We start from the raw sequence: 9,335 nt of genomic DNA, 5'->3' as shown, positions 1-9,335 counted from the left end.
TCTGCGCATGCTCCGCGCCCGCCCGCCCTCGCCGGCCGCCGCGCGGCCCCCGCGCCCGCCCCCCCGCCCCCACCCCACCCCGCGCCCGCGCCCGCGCGCCCACCCCTCCCCCTCCTCACCGTCTCCGTCGGGCGGGCGGGCGGCGAGCGGCCAGGGCGGGCGGGCGACGGAGCATGCGCAGAGGCCGCCACGGCTGCTACTGCCACCGCCGCCGCCAGGCCGGGCTTCAACACTTCCGGCCGCCGCCGTCGGCGAGCTGGCGCCTTAAAGGGGACGCGTCCCTATTGCGGGCCCCGCGGAGGATGAACCTCGGCCGGAGGGATTTGAGTGAGCTTTTACCTGAGCAGGACTCTTCTGCTCTGGAGAGTCAGTATTGGAAAGGGCTCTGGGGACCCTAATAACTCTTCTGCCCCCACTTCACGGTAAGGAAAAAGAGGTCTAAATTAAAGAGTTGCCTCATCCACACGCAGAGGCAGAAGCTGGTCTCTCGACTCCTCTGGAGGACTGCCCGTTTCACCCTCCCAAATCCAGTTTTATGGAGTTTACATGTTACACACCGTCAGGATTATGACCAACTATCAATTCGGAATCAAAAATCTGTTTGAGTATAGGGTCAGTAAGTGGTCACGAGTCCAAGAGCAGACTGCTTGCATTCTCTGAGCCACACGTGTTTGCCAAGCTTTGCCTGGTTGTGAGGATATGGGTTCAAGTCTTAGCTTCTTCGGGGGGCGTTATTAACAGCACCAAGTGTGTATGTCGCCTAAGGCATAAGGTTGTTGTGAGTATTAAAAGAGGTGATACTTGAAAAGCGTTTAGGAAAACTTCTGGGGCCAGTAATACTAACTAGCAAATATTAAGACTTTTCTGTATGGCTAAGCGTTGGGGAAGATGCTTGGTCTCCTATAATATTCCCAGCAACCCTACTAAGCAACTTTTTCTCACTCCCCATTTACAGACTAAAAACAAAAACGGGCGCCTGGGTGGCTCTGCCTTTAGGTCAGGTCATGATCTCAGGATCCTGGGATCTAGCTCCTGGGGGAGGGGGGTCTCTGCTCAGCAGGAGCCTGCTTCCCCCCTCTCTCTGCCTGCCTCTGTGCCTACTTGTGATCTCTCTCTCTCTCTGTCAAATAAGTAAAATCTTTAAAAATAAATAAAATAAAAACAAAGCAAAGCAAAACCAAAACAAACAAACAAAAAAACCCAGGAGAGGGGCAAGAGTAGTTAACTAATTCCTCAAAGTCAAAAAGTAACCTGTAAATGGTATAGATGGGCAGGCCCTCTATTCAGGCCCTCTTTCTCCTGAGTCCAAGGCTATAATCGCTGAGATGGTTGCTCTCCTTATTAGGAACAAATGGGGTGGTGATATGGAGCACTTTTTTTTAACAGGAAAGGAGAATTGCTTCCCCATCTTGCCTCCTGTGAGTCATCTCTGCTGAATGTCCCCACCACCATGAAGAGGTACAGGAAGTCTTACAAGTTCTTGATTCAAGGAGAAGCAAGGAGACTCATGAGTCAACAATAGAACTAAATTTGGCTTAGGGACGTTGGCCAACTCTAATCTTACTTAAGCCTCTATTTACTCATCTGTAAAATAGAGATGATTTTCCTACTGTGCCTGCCTCTCAGGGCTGTTTCCAGGATCAAATGAGATGTAGTACCCACATTAGTATCTGTTCTTATCATCAAGATAAGATGATAACTTACACATTATCAGGTGGTTTTGAATATAACAGGGCAGCCTGGAGTTGTGACCTATGTGAACTGTTCCTTAGTGGGACCATCTGTATCTTTTGATCATTCATTGAACACTCATTGTACATTTACTAAAACTCTGTCCTTCCCTTCCAGAAACTCTTGGTCCACCTTCTTCAGACACAGAACTGAAAACATACAGAATGGTACAGTGTGATAGATATCCTAGAGCTAAAAACTAAGCACTGAAAAACTTCAAAGGGCTCTCTCTGGAGAATTCCTGAAAAGCTTTAGAGAGGAGGGGGTATTTGAACCTGGTCTCAGAAATAAATCTAAGGGAAAATGGGGAAGAACATTCCAAAAAGCATTATGTGCAAAGACAAAGAAGAAATGTTGAGAAATGGGCTGAAGAGGGAGGCTAGAACCAAGTGGTTGTCCTAAGGAGTATGGAGCTAGCCTGCTGATTTGGGAACCCAAGGAAGGTTTAAGTCCCTGCCATCTGCACTCCTAACACCCAGCCCAGCCCACAGGACTTGCCTGGACCACTGCAGTTGATTTCCTAGCACTCAGCCACACTATCCACCTCACTCCCAGGTGCTCTCCACCCTACACTCCTAGAGGTGGTAATCGTTTGAAGAGATAAAGTCAAATGTGACTTGCCTGTGAAACACTCCTTAATAGCCTCCCATTGCACTTGAATAAAACCCAGTACCCCCCACCCCCCACCTACTGACCCAGCACTACCACCAGGCCCACCAGGCATGATCATCCAGCCTTCCCATTTCTGCCCTTCACTCAGTGTGCTCCAGACATCCTGGGCTCCTTTGTGTGTTGGGAACCCCCTTAGGGCCTTGTCACTAGCTCTTTCCTCTACCTGGAAAGCACCTCCCTCCAGTCTTCAGAGCTCGTTCTTGTCCTTTGTTCCTCCAGACCTTCCCCTGGCTCCCAACCTAAAGTGGGGTCCCCAGCCGCATTCTTTTCCCTCATCGCTGCCCCCAGTTCCATCAGGGTAACTGTCATGTACATCTAGGGGACAAAGACCACTTCTGAAAAAAGTCCCCTGCCCATGCCTACTTTCTCTCAACGCCCCTGCTTACTTTGATAGCAATCCCCACAATTTGAAATGCCCTAGCTTTCTTATTTACCTATTTTGGGTCCATCTGTATCATTTACCCCTCATAGTATTTGGAGCAGAGTTTGTACATGGCAAGTGTTTGTTGACTGACTAAATGAATGAATAATCAGAAAAATCAGAAGGTATGGACTGGGGAGGAGAAAGACCAGGAAAAGCAAGTTATGTCAGTGAGACTGCTATGATCATCCAGCAAGAAAGAGGGGGGCCTTCTGCAGGGCAGAGCCAGAACACATCCTCAGGGAGCCAGTGTGCTCCAGACAGTTTCGAAATGGAACCAACAGGTGTTAGCGACCAACTAGATGTGGGGGATGAAGGAAAGAAAAAGACAATGATGACTTCCCAGGGAAGGAACAAAGCAGGAATAGTTCATTAGGGTTGAGAGAAAGTAGAAATGGTGAGTCACTTTGGACTTCTTGAGTGTAAGGTGTTTGGAGGGCTATCCAAATGAAAGTGTTCAGAAGGAAGTTGGATTGACTTGTCCAGGCAAGAGTCCAGGGCTGGGATCTAGGAACTGTCACCTGGATGGGATCATAACAGGCCAAGAATGGATGAAGCCACCCAAGAAGAGTGTGAAGAGAGGGAGGGGGCTAGATGCCCAAAACTTGGGAACATTAAGCTGAGAGGAACCTGCCAGGACCAACCAGAGGTGGTCAAAAATGGGGAAGAAAGGCAGTCCAGAGGGTAGGCAGGGATCTTACAGAAAGGGGAAAGCACCAACCATATCTACATACTACAGAAAGCTCTGGCAGGGAAAAAGGAGAAGCCACTGCATTTGGCAACTTAAGACTTGTTGCTGATCCTTCCAGGGTGGGGTCACCTCCAAGGTTGGGGAGGAGGCCAGATTGTTGCAGATCAAGTAGTAAATGGGAGAAGTGACAGAACCAGTCAGGGGAGACAATTCTTCAAAATTTTCTATAGGGGTGCCTGGGTGGTACATTCATTTAAGCAAACAACTCTTGGTTTCAGCTCAGGTCATGATCTCAGGATCCTGAAATCAAACCCTGAGCCGGGCTCTACACTCAGTGTGGAGTTTGCTTAAGACTCTCAGGGTGCCTCGGTGGCTCAGTTGGTTAAGCCTCTGCCTTCGGCTCAGGCCATGATGCCAGGCCTTGGAATGGGGCCCTGCGGTGGTCTTGTTGCTCAGTGGGGAGCCTGCTTCTCCCTCTCCTTGTGCCTATTGTTCCCCCTACTTTTGCTCTCTCTGTCAAATAAATAAAATCTTAGAAAAAAAAAACAAAACCTCTATCTCCCTCTCCCCATGCACCTTGCTCTCTCTCTCTCTCTCAACTAAACAAATCTATAAATTAATAATAAAATATTTCTATAGAGGGGTGCCTGGCTGGCTCAGTTGGTAAAAGAGTGTGACTTTCGCGAACTAGAAGGTTGTAGGGCGGACTCCAGGTGGGGAATTGCGATCTCTCCATTCGCAGACCCAGTAAGATTTCGATATGTCCTTCATATTTGACTGGATTTACAGTGGTTTCAGCAGTGTGCTACAATTTTTAGGATTATATAAGAAAACTGGTAAATTGGTATTTCTTGGATTGGATAATGCAGGAAAAAACAACATTGCTACACATGCTAAAAAATGACAGACTTGGACAACATGTCCCAACGTTACATCCCACTTCAGAAGAACTAACCATTGCTAGCATGACCTTTACAACTTTTGATTTGGGTGGACATGTGCAAGCTCGAAGAGTGTGGAAAAACTACCTTCCTGCTATCAATGGCATTGTATTTCTGGTGGATTGTGCAGACCATGAAAGGCTGTTAGAATCGAAAGAAGAACTTGATTCACTAATGACAGATGAAACCATTGCTAATGTGCCTATACTGATTCTTGGGAATGAGACTGACAGACCTGAAGCCATCAGTGAAGAGAGGTTATGAGAGATGTTTGGTTTATATGGTCAGACAACAGGAAAGGGCAATGTATCTCTGAAGGAACTGAATGCCCGACCCTTAGAAGTTTTCATGTGCAGCGTGCTCAAAAGGCAAGGTTACAGAGAAAGTTTCCGTTGGATGGCACAGTACATTTGTTAATCAATTAACAACCACTTGCATCGGTTCCAGGTCTCACCATTCAGGCCTACTCAGAAATTTGATCCACTCAACATGCATAACTTGAATTCAATAGACTTTTGTTTGTTAGAAAACAGAATTTTTTAGATTATTAATATCATATCAACTTAATTTGAGTGCAAATTGAAAACTGATTCAAGTTTGAGTATCACAATGTTAGCTTTCTAATTCCATAAAAATAGTTTATACAGTTTATAATCTGACATTATCCCCAGTGCCATTTATAAAGAACAACTTTCCAGCAGTACATTTGAAGCACTTTTAAACAACGTGAAGCTACGAATACAAACCATGTTTAAAAGCTCATCATGTTAAATTTTTATGTACTATTTTGGAACTAGTTTTTAAATTTTAGATTATATGTCCACCTATCTTAAGTGTACAGTTAATAATTAGGTTATTGATGATTGCATGATGCCTTACAGTTTTCAAAAATATCTTTTCTTATGCAAACGTCATGCAATAAAACACACCCTGATGTTTGGCAAAAAAAAAAAAAAAGGAGTGTGACTCTCAGTGCTGTGAGTTTGCCCCCCTATGTTGGGTGTAGAGATTACTTAAAAATAAAAATAAATTTAAAAAAACTTTAAAAAATGATAATAAGATCTTTAAATAAAACGAACAAAAATTAAAAAAATAAATTTGATAGAAGGAGGAACTAAGACATAAAATTAAAATGATTTAGAGGAAAGAAAGTCTTGTGAAGGGTTTCCTTTTTTCACTTAATCGTTTTTCTTATTAATTACACATTCACTATAGAAAATTGTAAAGTGCATAAAAGGATGGAGAAACAGGAAAAAAACTTTTATTTAACATAGAGCATATTTCCTTGTGATCTTTTTTCTATACATTATTTTTCCTTTACCTGGATGAATTATCTTGAATATACAATTCCATGTTATAGTCTTTTCCCCCCAACTAAACACTGTTTCCTAAGAATTGAAAGGGACTTTTTTTTTTTCTCCTTCTCCCTCTTCTTCTTATTCTTTAATATGAGAGACACTTGAATGGCCAGTCAGCTTCTGTCCTCCCCTCCCTCCCCTTGGGGTCTGATTTTTGAGCAAACAATTTTGTTTGGAAGATAGTTCTGTTCTTTGTGGGTGAATAAAAAAAATCTGAACAACAGAAGAATCAAAAATCACTTTAAGGGGCGCCTGGGTGGCTCAGTTCTTGGGCATCTGCATTCGGCTCAGGTCATGATCCTTGGGACTTGGGATCAAGCCCCACATTGGGCTCCGTGCTTAGCGGGGAGCCTGCTTCTCCCTCTCCCACTCTCCCAGCTTGTGTTCCCTCTCCTGCTGTCTCTCTCTCTCTCTGTGTCAAAAAATAAATTAAAATTTTTTTAAAAAATCACTTTAGGGGCAGCTAAAGTTAGGAGAGGGACGTTCAAGGCATCCAGGCCCCCTTGGAGAGACTGTGAGTATGAGCTGAACCCAGGGTTATAGTCAGTTTGGATAGAGCAGGTTTTGGGGAGGAGGATGGGGGATGGGGTAACTGGGTGGTAGACATTAAGGAGGGCACTTGATGTAATGAAGACTGGGTGTTATATGCAATTTGATGAACCACTAAACTCTACCTCTGTGACTAATAATATACTATATGTTAATTAATTTAAATTTTGAAGAGTAAAATTTTTTTTAAAAAGAAAGAGCAGGGGAACTGAGGGGTGCCGATGCCAGGCCTGCCAAGGGCCTGGTAGCTGCTGCAGACAGCTCCAAGCATTTGAGAGCTGTACAACCTCCCAGGTCCTTTTATGGACCCAGTTTAAGGGGAAAGGTTGGGAACTTGCCCACGTTCACACATCTGTCCATTGGCTCAGTTGGATTTGAACATAGGCCCTTGTGCTCCAGAACCCACGCTCTTCATTAAATTTTTTTTTTTTTAGATTTTTTTATTTATTTATCAGAGAGAGAGAGGGAGAGAGAGCGAGCACAGGCAGACAGAATGGCAGGCAGAGGCAGAGGGAGAAGCAGGCTCCCGGCCAAGCAAGGAGCCCGATGCGGGACTCAATCCCAGAACGCGGGGATCATGACCTGAGCCAAAGGCAGCTGCCCAACCAACTGAGCCACCCAGGTGTCCCCCCACGCTCTTCATTAATCCTACCGTGGAGTCCCTGTTCCTGGCTGCACATAGAATCACTTGAGGTTTTATAAAATACCTATGCCAGGGCCCCACCCCAGATGAATGCAGACAAGATCTCTGAACACAGGGGCACCTGGCTGGCTCAGTCGGTTCAGTGTCAGCCTTCAGCTCAGGTCACAATCCCAGGTCCCTGAGATCAAGCCCCGAGCCCCGCATCAAGCCCTGCATCCTGCATTGAGCAGATGCTCCTCCCCCACCAGTGGGGAGTCTGTGCTTCTCCCTCTGCCCCTCCTGCTGCTCATGCTCGCTCTCAAATAAATTAAAAAAAAATTTTTTTTTAATTAAAAAAAAAAAAAAAGAAGAAGACGAAGAAGATGATGATCTCTGAAGATAGAGTCCAGACATGAATATTTTCTAAAATGTCCCTAGAAGGGGCGCCTGGGTGATGCAGGCGGTTAACCATCAGACTCAGACTCGGTTTGGGCTTGGGTCCCGACCTAGGGGCCATGGGACTGAGCCATGCGTCAAGCCCTGCCTCAGGCTCTGTGGAGTCTGCTTCAGATTCTCTCTCTCTCTCTACCCTTTTCTCCTTCTCATAGGTACTCTCGTGCTCTCTCTCTAAAATTAATAAATAAATCTTTAAAAAAAAAAAAAAAAGATGTCCCTAGAGGACTCTAATGGCCATCCAGGTCTAAGAGCCAATCTAATCCTTACTCAGTGCCATGCCATTTTAAACACTTTGTACTAACCTACTTAATTCCCACAAGGTTGGTACAAGTAGTGTCCCCATCCTACAGATAGGAAAACTGAGGTTGCATAGCTGGCAAGTGGTAGAGCCAGAATCTTTACCTTTACCTCAGCCTGTGCTATGGCCTAACCATTCTGATTTCCTGATACTAGCTGCTCAGAGGACTGAAAGGGAAAGAAACTGACATTGCTTGAGCCCCTTCTCTGTGTCTGCCACTGTGCTAGGAATTTCCTATAGATGAAATTCCAGGTAAGGAGTGTTACCGTCATCTTCCAGAAAAGGCAAGACACTCAGGGAAATTAAGTGGCACACTCTGGGTTGCAAGGCTGAGAAGCAGCTGAGCTGCCATTTCCAGTGGGTCCATCCAAAGTCCAGGCTCTGTCCAAGGACAACTTTTCCCCCTTCTGTGGTATCACATCCTGCCCATGCCAGAGGTTGAAATCAATGCCATCAGGACCGGGCGTGGAGTAGACCTACAGGGATTAGACCAGCTGGAGAGTTTGTGCCCTAACTGGAGGGACTGCAGCTCCTCTACCAGTCTGCCAAGGAACCAGAATGTGGGCCTAGTGTGTCTTGGCCATCCAGTTTGGCAGAGGAAGTAGAAATCCTGAGTTTTATTTGCTATCTATGGATTTATTTATTTATTTATTGTTTTTTTTTTAAAGATTTTATTTATTTATTTGACAGAGAGAAATCACAAGTAGATGGAGAGGCAGGCAGAGAGAGAGAGAGGGAAGCAGGATCTCTGCCGAGCAGAGAACCCGATGCGGGACTCGATCCCAGGACCCTGAGATCATGACCTGAGCCGAAGGCAGCGGCTTAACCCACTGAGCCACCCAGGCGCCCTATTTATTTATTTTTTAAACTTTATTTGGGGTCCTGGGTGGCTCGGTTGGTTAAGTGACTGCCTCTGGCTCAGGTCATGGTCCCGGGGTCCTGGGATCAAGTTCCATGCCGGGCTCCCTGCTCTGCAAAGAGCCTGCTTCTCCCTCTCCCTCTGCTTGCCACTCCCCCTGCTTGTGCTCTCTCTCCTCCTCTCTCTCTGTCAAATAAATAAATAAAATCTTAAAAAAAAAATGATGTTATTTGAGAGAGAGAGAGCAAGAGAAGAGAGTAAGAAGCAGGCTCCCCACTGAGCAAAGAGCTCGACTTGGGGATCGATCCCCGGACCCTGGGATCATGACCCGAGCCAAAGGCAGACCACTTAACTGACTGAGCCACCCAGGTGCCTCGATATCTCTGGATTTGTAAGTGTCAATAACCAATTTCAAAAAAACAGAAACAAAATAAAATTTCAAACATCTTCTGGACTCTACCTTGCCCATCTCTGAGGAAGTATGGCCTATTGGTCCCAGGTGGCAGTGTCTGATTTCTCTTCCCAGGTACCAGCTTCCAGCCTGGAACAGAGCCTCCAGCTGCCTGACCAGCTACTTATTTGGCAAAGTCAATATGTCCACACCACATTCATGATTTCTATCCCCACTTCACCTTAGATCCACCCCCCCATACACCTCTTATCTCCTCCACCTCGGAGAATGGTACTTCCATCACTCAGTACTTCCATCATCACCTCCCAAAGACCCCTCTACTACC

At 45.8% G+C, this 9,335-nt stretch overlaps 1 pseudogene; it reads left to right on the top strand.

Annotated features, from left to right (window-relative positions):
- Positions 1 to 4,275: 4,275 nt before the first annotated feature.
- On the top strand, positions 4,276 to 4,873 carry LOC111143682 (annotated as a pseudogene).
- The last annotated feature ends 4,462 nt before the right edge of the window (positions 4,874 to 9,335 follow it).

This window comes from Enhydra lutris, unplaced genomic scaffold (assembly GCF_002288905.1).
Source record: "Enhydra lutris kenyoni isolate GAN:26980312 unplaced genomic scaffold, ASM228890v2 scaffoldscaffold9, whole genome shotgun sequence".
Classification (NCBI taxonomy): domain Eukaryota; kingdom Metazoa; phylum Chordata; class Mammalia; order Carnivora; family Mustelidae; genus Enhydra; species Enhydra lutris.
The sequence above is the reverse complement of the archived record's forward strand: the minus strand, read 5'-3'. Positions and strand labels throughout refer to the sequence as shown.